This window comes from Myotis lucifugus, unplaced genomic scaffold (assembly GCF_000147115.1).
Source record: "Myotis lucifugus unplaced genomic scaffold, Myoluc2.0 scaffold_37, whole genome shotgun sequence".
Classification (NCBI taxonomy): domain Eukaryota; kingdom Metazoa; phylum Chordata; class Mammalia; order Chiroptera; family Vespertilionidae; genus Myotis; species Myotis lucifugus.
In genome coordinates, this window is record NW_005871085.1 from 6,659,853 (window position 1) to 6,675,353 (window position 15,501).

General features: G+C 44.5%; 1 protein-coding gene across 1 annotated transcript in view; it reads right to left on the bottom strand.

Annotated features, from left to right (window-relative positions):
- Positions 1-15,501, bottom strand: part of RAB3B (RAB3B, member RAS oncogene family) — a 60,196-nt gene that overhangs the window by 17,760 nt on the left and 26,935 nt on the right.

Here is a 15,501-nt window from a genome sequence, read left to right on the forward strand (position 1 = left end):
GAGTGGGAGAACATATTTGCCAATGTTATCTCCGATAAGGGTTTAATCTACAACATTTACAGGGAACTCATACAACTTAACAAAAGGAAGATAAACAATCCAATCAAAAAATGGGCAAAAGACCTAAATAGATACTTTTTGAAAGAGGACATAAGGAAGGCCAAGAGACATATGAAAACATGCTCAAAGTCACTAATCATCCAAGAGATGCAAATCAAAACGACAATGCGGTACCATCTCACACCTGTCAGAATGGCTATCATCAACAAATCAACAAACGACAAGTGCTGGAGAGGATGCGGAGAAAAAGGAACACTCGTGCACTGCTGGTGGGAATGCAGACTGGGGCAGCCACTATGGAAGACAGTAGTTATGGAAGGCTTGTCAACACAGAGATAGTGTATCAGTTAAGTCAGATTGGGTTACTCAGTAACAAGCACGCACAAACCTCAGCAGCTTAAACAACAAGCTTTTCTTTTTCACTGTTGTTACATATCCACTCAGGTTTGGCTGGGTGCACTGCTTTTTGTCATCCTTATTCAAGGATAAAGACTGACAGAGCAGCTACCAGAGGGAAAGTAAGTACATGACTCACGTGTTGGCTTTGAAAACTTCCACTTTTCCCATTTCACTGGCCGAAGCAAGTCACATGCCAGCAGCCAAGAAAGTGCAATCCTATAATATGCCCAGGAGGAGAACTGGAAATGTGATAGACAGCATAATGACTCCCACAGGTGAATCTGTACTGAGCCCAGAAGCATTGCCTGGAGATGCTTATTTGTCAATAGAAGGAGGACAACAGGGACTTTTCTAAAGAATTTTCCAAGCAGAGAAGTGAAGGAGAGGTGTTTTTTAAAAATCTTTATTGTTGAAAGAATTACATATGTCCCCTTTTTTCTCCCATTGACTCCTTCTAGCCTGCCCCCACCCCCCAACCCCAGGCCTTCGCCCCTCTATTGACTGTGTCCATGAGTTATGCATATATACATACAAGTTCTCTGGTTGATCTCTTCCCACCCACCCAGCCGCCCCCGCCTTCCCTGAGATTCTACAGTCTGTTTCATGCTTCTGGCAGAAGAAAGTTCTTGTCAGTGAGTACTCTAAAAGAACTTCAGGAACGGTGGGCAATACGAAACGGGTAAGTGATGAAGCTAGAAAGAGCTTTGAATGGTGTGCTATGGGGTTTGGACGTCACCTTTTGAGGCATGGGATTAACATGATTAGATCTAAATTTTAGAAAGGCCACTCTGACTGTGATGTGGAGAATGGAGTGGAGGGAGAAGACCGGGGAAGCAGAAAGGCTGGTTAGAAGATCTTTGCAGCAGTTCAGGTGAGACCTGATCAGGATTTGAACTAGAGTGGTAGCAATGGGATGGAGTAGAACCAGATTCAAGAGATATTTAAGAAGGCCCTGGCCAGGTAGGTGGCTCGGTTGGTTAGAGTGTTGTCCCAATACACCAAGGTTGTGGGTTCAATCCCTGGTCAGGCACATACAAGAATCAACCAATGAATGCATAAATAAGTGGAACAATAAATTGATGTCTCTCTCCCTCCCTCTTTCTTTCTAAAACTCAATAATTTTTTAAAAAGGAGGTACTTAAGAGGTGAATTACAGGGCATGGTGACAGATTGGATATGAAAATTAGATATGAAGAGATGAGAAATCAAAGATAACAGTGATGTTTCTGGCAGGGCTCAGAGAAATATTCACTGTTTGCCATATTTACATAAAAGCTCTGTGTGTGGACCTATGAAACAGTGCAGCCGTATTTGATCCAGCTCTCCCATGCCCTTGCCTCTGCTTCCTGAGCTCCTCAGCGAACCTACAGATGAGACTCCTCCCACAGATCGGCAGGGTCAGACCCTAAATCTTGTCTTCTAGGGTTTAGAATTAAGCCACTCTTCCATCCAGACTGGTGATCTAGTGGCCCAGGCAGGATTTCTGAGCAACCGCACTGCCACCAGGTCTTAACTCTTCTGCATTATACTGTTTCTCTGCATTATACCTGCATTATACTGTTTCTCTGTGAGAGTTTCTAGTCCCCCATCTCTGCCTGGAGCCTGGCCCTGTGTCCCAGCTCTTTGACAGAAGAGTCCTGTCACCAACTGATGCCCCATTAGTTGAAAATCCTGGCATACTAAATGGGCTTGGACATGGAATCAGTTTCATCTCTGTAGTCCTAGTGCCTGGCACAGAGCGGGGCACACAGTAGGGATTCAACCACCACTGTTAAACAAAAAGCCCATATAGTTTTGATGTTAAGAGCATGGTTTCTGGAGTTAGACTTCTAGGAGTGAATCCGTGTTTTACCACTTACCAACTGTGATTATGGGAGGCAGTCTCTAAAATGGCTTCCAGTTCGGCTGTCATGGCTCAGTGTTTGAGCATCGACCCATGAACCAGGAGGTCACCGTTTGATTCCTGGTCAGGGGACATGCCCAGGTTGCAGGCTCAGTCCCAAGTATTGGGCATGCAGGAGGCAGCCAATCAGTGATTCTCTCTCATCATTGATGTTTTTATCTCTCTCCCTCTCCCTTCCTTTCAGAAATCAATTTTTATATATATATATAAATAGCTTCCAGTGATCACGATCTCCAGGTATTCATGTTCTTATGTAATCCCCTCCTTGGGAAATTTACCTTTTGGGGGCCTTAATTTCTTTTTCTATAAAAATGGGAATAATAGCAATACCTTACTTCATAAAGTTATTGTGGAGATTAAGAAAGTTATTATATCTAAAATGCCTGGGACAGTTCCTAGTACATAGTAAGTACCTGATGGGCATCAGTTATTATTTTGGTACTTCCAGAGTCAGCCTCAGGAGCAGGTCCCCAGGGTCTGCCCCGCTGGCGTGGATGAGACTCATACCATATGTCACTTCCATCCCATTGAACCTGCCGAAAGCTGTTGCAGCTAGAGTCTCACACAAAGTTTCCCTCAAAGCATAGAAAATGGCCAGACAGAAAGGGAATGATGAGTGTAAGAGTTGAGCAGGTCTTGGCCTAACTCCCACTCTGCCATTCACCACCTATGTGATTTTGGACAGCTTGGTTTTTTCATCTCTCTAATGCTCAGCTTCCTCACATCTGGACTGGACATAATAATACCTACTTTGTAGAGTGTTTCAATGAAATAAGATGCTTTTTTAAGTATCTAGCTCATAATAGGAATTCAAACATGGGAATTTATTATTTTCATTATTATTGAATTTTTCTAAGCCTTAATTTCCTCATCGGTAAAGTGGTGATAATAAGACCAACCTTGAAGTGGTTGTGTAAGGATGAGAGCTAACGTATTGGTAGAGCCTGACAGAGTGCCAGGCACACAGTAGACTCTCACTAAAGCTCATAGTAGCTGCTGCTATTACTGTTGACATTGTTGTTACTGTTATTTTACTAAAAGATAAACAAGATGGGAAACAACAGCAATCCTGCCTCACAGCCCTGTGTTCAAAGAAAAGTAGCCCAGAGAATAGCCCCTAAATCACCCTCCCTCTCTTTTATTTTTAAAAATCATTTTTGATGAACATTGATTCCCTTTCCACTGGTGAGAGTCAGAAATAGAACCAGAGAGGAGACAGGAAGGAGAAAGTGGCATGACTCACTGGCTACTTGAGGAAAGAGACCATGTCATCAAGAGCAATCAATTTACTTCTAAGAAACAGACATTCATTGAGCTCTTCATATGGGCAGAGCATAAGCCAGAGAGAGGACACCAGGGTGAGCAAGCCACTGCTCTGGCCTCCAGCAACCCCATCAATACGGCAGAGGGAAGGGAGCTAACATCAACTGAACACCTATTATGTGCCAGGCTCTTTGATACGTGTTTTACATAGGGGATCTCATTTATTTGTAGTAACAAAATACAACTATAAAACTGCTAGTTGAGCATTATTATATGCCAGGCACTTATTTTATTTAACTTTTTAAATCTTCACCCGAGGATATGTTTATTGGAAGGAGAAGAGAGAGAGAGAGAAAGAGAGAGAGAGAGAGAGAGAGGGAGAGAGAGGCATTGATGTGAGAGAGAAACATCGATTGGTTGCCTTCCGTATGTATGCCAACTACAGATTAAACACACAAAAAACCTAGGTATGTGCCCTGATCGGGAATCAAACCCACAATCTTTTGGTATATGGACAATGCTCTAACCCAGTGGTCGGCAAACTGCGGCCCCTTGAGTGTGGCTCTTCCACAAAATACCACGTGCGGGCACGCACGTACAGCAGGATTGAAATTTCGTGGCCACACTCAAGGGGGCAAAGAGCCGCATGTGGCTTGCGAGCCACAGTTTGCCGACCACTGCTCTAACCAACTGAGCCACCCAGCCAGGGCGAGCCCCCATTTTATATACAAATTAATTGAAAATCACAGATTAAGTAAATTGCCTGGGGCCAACAATCTCCCCTCCACTGGAGGGTAAGGCTGGAAATCACCCACAAAGCTTAAATGGAACCACATGTGTCTGGCACACAGGTTGTATTAGTTATCTTCTCTATCTTCCATTGCATCATCAATCCAAACAGTCCATTCATTTCTTTCTGGAATTTCCTCATGGTCACCCACACATGCCATACTGCTCCATATTTCTGTTCATGCTACTCTCTCAGCTCCTTCACTTGTCCTGACTATTAGATTGTTGAATTCTAAAGTAAAAAGGAAACCTTAAAAGTTATTCAATCCACCCTCTCACTCAAAATAGGAATTCCTTCCATGGCATACTTGTATTGAGTGTTACCCTTGAAAGGCAGCCATTCCACTGATGGATAGTTCTGATTATTAGAACATTTCTTCCTTCTGGTGAGCTGAAATCTGCATGTGGTCATTTCTATCCATTGACTTAATTTTGTTCTTTGGAGACACAAAGAATAAATGGAATTTTTCACTCATGTGGCAGCCTTCCAAATATTTAAATCCTATGTTTGTTTAGGAACTTAGTGTTTACAAAGTTTTTCTTACTATCTCAGTTAATTCCAAGAGAATTCCCGTGAGAGAAGGACCAATATCCTCATTCCACAGAAGAGGCAACTGAGGCCTGAAGAAAGTGAATGATGAAAAGGGGCTTCTGGCTCCAAGAAGCCAGTGCTCTTTGCACAAGGCTACATCTCTGATGTCTTACATCACCTGTCATGGGGATCTTGACAATGAACAGAATGACCACAATAGGGACGAGAACTTGAAATGGTAACTGAAGGAAGGAAGGTGTTTAGTTCTCTGGGGAACAGTACCGCCACCTTTAAATACCTGAAGTGCCTAATGGGATTTTCCTTCTTTCAAATCTTCACTGGGTGCTGATTCTGTGGAAGGGTTGGCTAAGTCCTGAAGATCAAAGGATGACTGGGACACACTACCTGCTTGATTCTTTGGGTGGGGATTCTGAAGACACAAGGCCCATTCCAGAGAGCCTTCATAGTGCCTTTGAAGACAACATTGGAGCTCAGCTCAGTAAAGAAGCTGTTCTCACCACCCTGGCAAAGTCAAATGTTCCAAGTACACGCTCTCCTGGCACCATGTGCTTCTCCTTTGTAGCACTCATCCCCACTGTAATTTTCTGTTTATTTGTGTAATTATTTGATTAAGGTCTGTCTCCCCTGCCAAACTGCAAGTGCCACAAGAACAGGATGTCTGGTTTTGCTTACTATTGTGTCTGGCACAGCACTGACACATAGGATGGGGGGGAGGTTTCCAATAAACACCGTTGAAAGGATGGATTTATGGGGTGTCCGAAACATTTTTGATAGAGCACACTAAAATTCAAATCTCACCATCTTCCTCTAAGTCCAAATCCCTTCCCTGGCTTCCCACAGCCCACACAATGGGGTGGAAGCCTCTCAGGGTTTCTTCCCTCTTACTCTTCCACTGAGCTCCAGCTTTGCCTAACTACTTGTGGTTTCCCAAACACAATGATTCTTCACACCCCTGGGCCTTATGCTGATACGTGGAACTTTGACTGGAATCTCCTTCTCTTTTATAATTCACAACCTATTTAAAAGTTACATCCTCTCTGAAGCTTTCTCTGACCTCCTTTTCCACCACAAAGTAACTTCCTTCTCTGCCCTTTTATGGTTTGCCATTATATCACTACACACATCACATTTATTACAGTCACTGGCTTACTTATCTGTCTCTTCTTTCAGATTATGAGCATCTTAAAGCCCAATCTTATGTTTAGCTAAATCCCAGGCCCTCAACTATAGCACCGTGTACATGGTAGACCAGCCGTGGGCAAACTACGGCCCGCGGGCCGGATCCGGCCCGTTTGAAATGAATAAAACTAAAAAAAAAAGACCGTACCCTTTTATGTAATGTTGTTTACTTTGAATTTATATTAGTTCACACAAACACTCCATCCATGCTTTTGTTCCGGCCCTCCGGTCCAGTTTAAGAACCCATTGTGGCCCTCGAGTCAAAAAGTTTGCCCACCCCTGTGGTAGACACTTAATAAGAATGCTGGTGAATGAAACCCAAGGACTGACAATGTACTGAGTAGGGAAAACTCACTTAGAACCTCAGGATTGGTTGGGAAAGTGTCTGTGAGATCATATAAACTCCGTCCTCTTTCTAGTTCCTTTCCATCTGATAGACAATAGGGGGAAGCCCAGTGCAGTGACAGACTTGGGAGGTCACACATCTAGTAAGAGGTTATCTCTGGGGCCTCTATCCCTGGATCTTGCCCTGTTATACACTGAGTGGCCAGATTATTATGACCACCCCATCAGTACTTCGTTGGGCCACCTTTTGCCTTCAATACTGCGGCGATTCTTCTTGGCATTGACTCCATGAGATGTTGAAAGGTGATGCGAGGAATCTGACACCATGCCTGATGAATAGCACTGTCCAGTTCTGTGAGATTTGATGGTTGTGGAACCAGCTGCCTGATGGCTCTTTTAACTTCGTCCCACAAATGCTCAATTGGATTGAGATCTGGTGATTGTGGGGGTCATCTAAGCAAGGTAAAGTCTCCCTCATGTTCTTGAAACCACTCCTGCACAATACAAGCACCGTGGCATGCCGCATTGTCTTGTTGGAAGAAGCCACCTCCATTGGGATACGCCATCAACATGTTAGGATGAACTTGATCAGCAACGATACTTAGGTATGTTGTGCTATTCAGACGTTGTTCCACACGAATTAAAGGGCCCAAATCATGCCAGGAAAACATGCCCCAAACCATAACACTGCCCCCACCAGCTTGAAGGGTTGTACTCATGCATGTGGGGTGCATGCTTTCATGCTGTTTCTGCCGAATTCTCACTCTGCCATCTGCATGATGCAACTGGAAACGTGATTCATCGGACCACATGACTTTTTTCCAATGCTCGACTGTCCAATCTTTGTGTTCCTGTGCGAATTGGAGACATTTTATCTTGGTAACTGCAGACAGCAAAGGTGTTCGAACAGGCCTTCGGCTGTTTTGCTGATACTTGCTCAATGGCTCTGAGCGCCAACAATCATCCCACGTTCAAATGCTGTTAATTCGTGTTGTTTACCCATATCTTCAGAAAAAAAATCACTTCTACTGTTGTAAACAACCTGCTTCCCTATTTATAACATTCTGGTCCTCTAGCAACTTCGCGAAAAATTATAGCTAATTTGCCTACAAACATCAGGTGGTCATAATAATCTGGCCACTCAGTGTATATCTGACTAGAGGCCCGGTGCACAACATTCATGCACTGGGGGGTGGGGGGTGGAGGGGGAGTCCCTCAGCTGTCCTGTACCCTCTCACAGTCCGGGACCCCTAAGGGGTCCTTAGCACTGCCATGGAGGCAGGAGAGGCTCCCACCACCGCTGCTGCACTCATGGCGCTCCTCCTGTGGGAGCACACTGACCACCAGGGGGCAGCTCCTACATTGAGCATCTGCCCCCTGGTGGTCAGTGCACATCATAGCGACCGGTCGTTCTGCCATTTGGTCAATTTGCATATTGGGGTTTTATTATATAGGATTCCCCAGCCAGACTCCTCTCTCCCCCTCTTCAATTCACATATCTTCCTCCAGGCCAGAATGATGAGCACTAGGGAGGCAGGTAATGAGAGCTTCTAGGCTAGTTCTCCCCACACCCCCATCCACAGCTGCCAAGCTCCAAGCCCTTTGTATTTTGCAGCAGCTGGGAGAAGAGTCCATTATGTCGCAAGGGAATGGGAGGAAACTAGAGGGAGAGAGCTTTTCAGGGAGATTCAGTGGAGCCAGGGAGAAGCCAAGGACTGAGGAATGGAGAGCATGATCCCTTGGAGGTGGCTTGGTGCTATACCCATCTATCCTCCATAGTATAGTCCACACTATAGAGCTCCCTACAGTTCACAAGCACTTTTGTTGCATCATCTCACTGGATCCTAACAATGACCCTGTAATGAAGACTTTTTACAGCTAGAAGAAACCAATCATCTTAGAGCTCATGAAGTCTGACAGCTTATTCTGCAGGTAGGAAAACAGACCAGAGAGGTAAAGTGACTTCCCCAAGGTCACATGGCTACTTACTTTCCAGCGGGGCTGAAATTCCAATCCAAATATTCTGACTCCATAATCAGTGTTCTTCCCAGCATACCATGTATTATTGTCACTACTGATTTACAGGTGAGAAAATTGGAGTTCAAGGGCACATAGCTAGTGACTGGTAGATCCTGGAGGGCAGGGGGCAGGAAAGAGTTCACTGGAATCCAGGAGTGGGGATTATAAAGCACTCCCTGCCCACTGTAACCCTCTCTAACTCTTGAAGTCCAAGTCAAAGGACACCTATTCTGGGAAGTTCTTTAGAATCAAGCACTAAAATTCATCATCATTCCTTCCAGGCTTCCACAAAATGTACTTGGGCCTTTATTTTAGCAACAATGGAGCCCAGAAATTTAGAGCTAGGAGGCCCTTGTGAGAGTAATCAATTCCACAAGCATTTCCTAAGCCTATACTCTGCCAGTGAAAAAGACCCATGTGATCCCTGCCCTCAGAATTCTTAGTCCGTCAGAAAGTTGTCTCACATGTGATGAATCCTATAATGGGTATATATAGAGTCAACTCCCTCATTTTACAGAAGGGAAACCAATGCCAGAAAGATGAGTACCCTGGATTCTTATTTTTGGCATTGGTCTCTCATACAAAATGCTCAAAAACTCAAAATTCAAAACTTCTCACAGATATGACAATGGATTTCCACTAAGACATAGGCACTACATTTTACTACAGGTATATAAACTAAAGGTCATGGGGCTTCCTTTCATTGCTCCTCAAGGTATTTGGCATATCTTAGGTGTTCAATATCTATTTTTTGAGTGAATGGTCCATGGCACCTAGATCAGGGATTTGTTTCCACTCTAATCTATGTTTCCTCATCTAGATAGTGGGTTAGGTACTATGACTTTGATTTCTGAACCATCAGCAATGCCTAGAGCAATTCCTGGCACCTGGCAGGTATTTTAAAAATATTGAATGAACAGAGTAATGAATGAATGAGAGAAGGATAGATAACGTATGCTCCAAACAACAAAGATGACATCCCCAAACACACACTCCTCTCCTGAAGACCTCTCTTTTCTTCAACTTCTGTGAAACCTAATTTCATCAGTTCTTTCCCTTCATCTTCCCCTGCTCCTGCTTGTCTCTCACACAGGCTCCTTATCCCCCGCCCCCCCATGAGTCCCTCACGTCCAAATTTCAGATGGAAATTTCCAAAGGTCTGCTTGACATCTCCACTGAGTCTGCGTGCCTCTGACATGTACATAATTGACTATTTATACTAATAATAGAGGAATATGCAAATTGTCTGGGATGCCATCACAGTAACAGTAATGACCAAACAGGCTGCTTGGGGCAACCAGGCCGGCATGGGGCTTAGTGAGGGATGACCAAACGACTGAACAAGTAGGCTGTGTGGGGCGACCAGGCCAGCAGGGGGGGCAGTTGGAGGTGACCAGGTCAGCAGGGGAGGGCAGCTGGGTGTAACCAGGCCTGTGGGGGAGGGCAGCTGGATGTGACTAGGCCTGCAGGAGAGGGCATTTAGGGGTGACCAGGCCTGCAGAGGAGGGCAGTTGGGGCCATCAGGCCTGCAGAGGAGGGCAGTTGGGGGCAATCAGGCCGGCAGTGGAGTGCAGTTGGGGGCGATTGGGCTGGCAGAGGAGCAGTTAGGTGTCAATCAGGCCAGCAGGGGAGCGGTTAGGGAGCGATCAGGCTGGCAGGCAGAAGCAGTTGGGGAAATCAGGCAGGCAGGCAGGTAGGCAGGCAGGCGAGCGGTTAGGAGCCAGCAGTCCTGGATTGTGAGAGGGATGTCCAACTGCCAGTTTAGGCCCGAATTGCCGGCAGTCACACATCCCCCAAGGGGTCCCAGATTGGAGAGGGTGCAGGCCAGGCTGAGGGACACCCACCCTCATGCACCGGGCCTCTAATTAATTATAACGTATTTCATTTGTACCTTCTCCAGCTAATAAGCCCTCATCAGTACTCAGCACAGGATCTACCAAGTATTTTAAAGATACCTGCAGAGTGAACCATCACTCATAACACTCCATTGCTTTGGCATGGACAAATTTAGCATCAGAGTTGCCAACCTATTTCCTCTTCACTCTTTTTGCCTCCAATTGAGCATTCTGAGAAGTCTCTCTGGGGAATTAATTTAATTTACCACCTGCTGTATTCTTTAGGTGACTCACCCAACTCCCCTTCAAGAAGACAGGGAGAGGTGGGGGAAGAAGTAAGGTGGGAGAGGGCCAGGAGGAAAAAGAGAAGCTTGGAACAAGATTATATTTAATACACCCCCGGGTCACAGCAAGTAAAAGGAAATGAGAGTCAGGTCTTGTATTAAGAAATTGCTGGTGATACTAATAGGACCCTTATCAGATAGTTCGCAGAAAACAAGGTTGATAAATATATACATGATTGTTCAATAAGTAATAAGAGAAATACAATTTGAAATGATAAGATACCATCTTTTACCTCCTGAATTAGATATATTTGAAGCTGGCAAAGGGAGAGTAAAATATAAATTTCACTACTGAAAATCTGTCTAAAGAAAAGAACCTTAAAACTAGGAAATGTTTTACACACAAGGATGATCACTGATCACTGCAACATGATTCACAACAGCCCCAAATTGAGAAATAGTTCAAAGTTCCAACAATGGAGAACAACTAAGCTTTGAGAGGCTAGAGATTGTGCCTCTTTCTTATGCCACCGGTTAGAGTGCCCAACACATGGTCATTGCAGCAAATATTAATGAATGAATATGGTGCATCCTCCCTATAAAATATAGTGAAGTCATTTAAAGCATATTCATAAAGATTTTCTTACAATGTTAGCTATATTTATAATGTTACATTAAAAAAGCAGGATATAAAACTGAATGTACAGTATGACCTAAACTATGTCAAAAATTCAGAAAAGACAGTGGAAAGAAACCAATCAAGTCAATAATGTTTTCTTCTTTATGCTTGGCTTTAATGTCGAAGTATTTTTTAATTGAGCATATATTACTTTTATAATTAAGAAAAACTAAAGCCATAGTAAGAACTGCAATTGCTATTATTATTAATAGCACAGAGAGAAGGGACTATTCAAAAAACATGGAGCACAAGCCATAAGTTGATAATTGTTGTGGATGGTTGATGGGGTGCATAATCTATTTAGTTTCCCTTCTCGAGGCAATGTTGGAAATTTTCCATAATAAACAGCTAAAAAGAAAAAAATTAGTAAGGCTCAAAACAGCACAGCACCTGGGAAGAGCACAAGCAGTTCTATTTTTACTGGAGTGTAAAATACAACACGTTATGGATTCTAAGATGTTCAATTGTTTATATTTTAGCATCTCTGAAATAAGGATGTATGTTATAATTGATAGTGTTTTAGATTTCTGAAACAAATTTAGCATCAAAGTTGCCAACCCATTGTCTCTTAAAATACTAGGAGAAGGAGGAAGTAGGTAGGAATAAGGCTGGAGCTAGATCATGGGGGTCTTGAATGCCAGACCAGGTGCTTGGACAGTGTCCTACAGAGAGCAGAGAGCCACGGGAGGGGTTTAATGGTGTCCCACACAGGGCTCATTGCCTGGAGGCCATTCAGTAAATGTGTGTTAAATGGTGAGGCCATTGAGGATGGGGGTCACTGCTGCTTATGCCAAGGGTTAGGGAAGTTGAACTTTGGGAGAAGTGTTTAAGGCCTTGCTCTCCCCACCTTTTTTGTCATCTCATGAGTCCCAGTTCTCTCCAGCTCTGCAGGGCAGAACCACTGGGTTGTCTGATAAAGTTGTCTTCCTCCCTCCAACCCCCCACATTACTTCCATTTTCCTGATAGTAAAAAAACATTTCCCCCAGACTTGAGCCTGGGTTCCATAGCACCTTCTCACATAACATTCCAAAGCCCAAAACCTCAGCTTTGAGCCTGGCCCAGGGACCTACTTATGAACTCATTCCCAAATAGACACAGGAGTTAACATATACAGGGCAGGTAAGAGATTAGAGGGGAATTCCCAGGACTTCTGGAAAAATAGCCCAGAAACTCCATCCCACCCTGGGCTCTGCTGATTCTTTGGTCTCACAGCTGCTTTCTTTTGGGAGTTGGCCTGAGTCACCATAGCAAACAAATTCCCTGAGGATCATTTGCATACAGGTGCCATCTGTCTAAAAATAGGATAAACATTCAGCTCCACAAAGCAAGTGCCTTGAAGTTTATTTACAAGGAAGGGGAGACATTCATCTGAGAGGGAGGGGAACCTGTCAGAGAGGGAAGGGAACCTGTTAAAGGCAGCCTGACAATAGTAAGGGAGCCATGTGACATAGGGTGGGCCAGGAGGCCTGTGTATGATTTCATTCTACCACTAACTTGCTGGGGGGGGAGGGGGGGGCAGGGAACGCTTATGAATACCCCCCACTCTGGGCCTTGAGTTTTTCATGTTAAAATAGGGATATTAAACTAGATGATTTTTACAGCCTCTTGTAGCTCTAAGGAGTTAGGATAAATAGTAATAATAATAATTGCTAACATGAATTGCGTTACTTCATCAATCCTCACAACCAGCTCTTTGAGGTGTGTAGGACAAAGAAACTGAGGCACAGAGAAGTTAAGTACCTGCTCGGGTTAGCAGATGTTGGAGCTAGGAGTTTGACTCCAGTGCTATACTGCTTTTCAGGATGCTAGAGTTTTCTAACCTAACAGTTTCACTGCCTTTAGCTTATTCTTTCTCCCCAAATCCTTACCACCCTGGGCTATTCTCCAGGTCCCAAGCATTGTGTTCTGCAAAACCTCTGCGCTTTGCTCATGCCGTTCCCTCTGCATGGAATAGCCTGACCCCTCTACTGATGAACCAGTTACTACTTACCACTCAGAACTGAGCTCAAATGCTTCCTCCTCTATGATTCGCATTTTCCCCAATATCCACAGACAGAAGTAGTGACTGGCTCCCCATTTGTTGAGACAGAGAGTGTGGCTAGCACTGTGCTAATTCTTAACAACTTCCTGAGAGAGGTTCCATTATCTTACCCATTTTACAGATGAAGTTACTGAGGTTAAATATTTGCCTAAAGTCATATAGCTGGTAATGATCTGTACTAGACAGTCTGACCTCACAGCCTTCCTAACCCCATTCTACCCCCTTTCTAATGAAAAACTGGATGAATTGCCAAGCTGTTTGTCTCCCCCACCAGCCTATAAACTCTTCCAGTTTTTTGTTTCTTTCCTAGGAGTGACTGAACTGCTGGAAAGTAATGTGGAGCAGCACACAAGGAGAAAAAAAAAATCAGGTTAGAGTTAGAACCACATTAGAAAAAAAAAAAAAAGAAGTCTCTCCTTCTGTTTAATATTTGCCACTTTAAATCCCTTTGGGAATAAGACAATTTAAAAAAAAAATTCTATACCTTAGCATCCACTTCTGTTCCCATTTCAAGAGTTAGGATTACTTCCTCCAAGAAACCTCTTTAAATCCTCATTCCTATCATTCCCCTTAATTTCAGTGTTCCTTCCGCACTTATGTGTCATTTAATTAAGCAGCATACGCATTTAATAAGTGGGTGCTGTTGAGGGGCAAGCAAATTTAAGTTCAAATTCCAGCTCTGCCACTTCCTGGCATGTGACCTGGCATCTGACTTTCTGAGCTGATTCATTAGCTGCAAAATGGAGTTGATAATAATTTCCTTTTCTGGGTGTTGTTGGGAGGATACAATGAGATAAGTGTTGTGGCAGCGCTTGGACAGCTGTGAAGCTCTGTATAACCATTAGCCATGCTCATTCGTTTTACAGGTTGCCCTCCATAAGATAGAATTGTGTGCCTTCTGCCCCCATGCCACACCCAGGACAAGCCTCAGATTCCCGGAGAAGCTGGAGGTGTAGGAAAAGTGCAAGGAGGGAGGAGCCCACGAAAGCAAGGCTGGTAACTGCTGAGCAAACTTCCTCTGGAAGGAAATTAAAGGGCTAATTATGCCTCAGCTGGTGGTAAATTTCCAGGCCAGCCTTTGGGCTCAATCAGTTGACACAGCAACACGCCAGTGGGGGAGGACCCTATTTTGAGAGAGCATTTTCTCTGCTTACAATGTCCAACCTTAGAATCACCTCTGATTTTCTCTGTTCACTTTCTCTTCTCTCTTACTTCCCATATCTCTTTCCCCACTCCTACCTGAGGAAACTGAAGGACTCAGCCTGGAGCCCCTGTTTCAAACAATCCCTGTGGAGGAGGCTAGGATGTAATGGGTTGGCTCTTAATTGCTGTTCAGTGTTAGGTCTCCTGTTTTACATGCAGAAACAGTGTGGTTCAGTGGGAAGAGCCCAGGCTTGAGAGTGAGTCACAAAAGCCTGGGTTCAAGTCTCAACCCATTTACCAGCTGTGTGACCTCTGGTATAAACACTTTACCTATATGGTCCTCAGTGTTCTCATGTGTATAATGAGGATTACAAGAACTCCTTTCAGGGTCAAATGAGATCACGAATGCATCAGATGACCTGACCAGACTGGCGTCCACCTGGCTGAGAGGAAAGCAGCCTGCCCGCTCTACAGAGAGGCTAACCCCCAAGGAGCCTCAGACCTCCCAGCACTGAGGGGCAGAATTGGTCAGAGGAGGTTCCTGAGGGAGGCAAAACTTGATCTGGGCCTGGGAGAGGAAGAATAACTGGCCTTGACTTTAAGAGGTACAAAGCCACAGCCTGAGCACTCACTTTCTTTTTGTCAACCTCTACTGAATGCTTACCTCTGCCAGGCCCTGTGCTGGGCCATGCAACTGCAGACATGAATCAAGCTCCTCAGGGAGCTTGAAGTCTGGGAGAGAGACAGACAAGTTCCAGATACAGTGGGGCCTTGACTTACGAGTGTCCTGACTAACGAGTTTTTTGAGATACCAGCTGTCTCTCGGCTAATTTTTTGCATTGAGTTGATAGAGTAATTTGAGTTAACGAGCTCAACGAGCTCAGTCTCGGAACGAATTAAACTCGTAAGTCAAGGCCCCACTGTACTTGCAACACGGCTGGTAAGGGTGGGAAGCCAAGGAGCGGTCCGTAACCCAGGCTGAGGGAGAGGTGGGTCAGCAAAGGATTC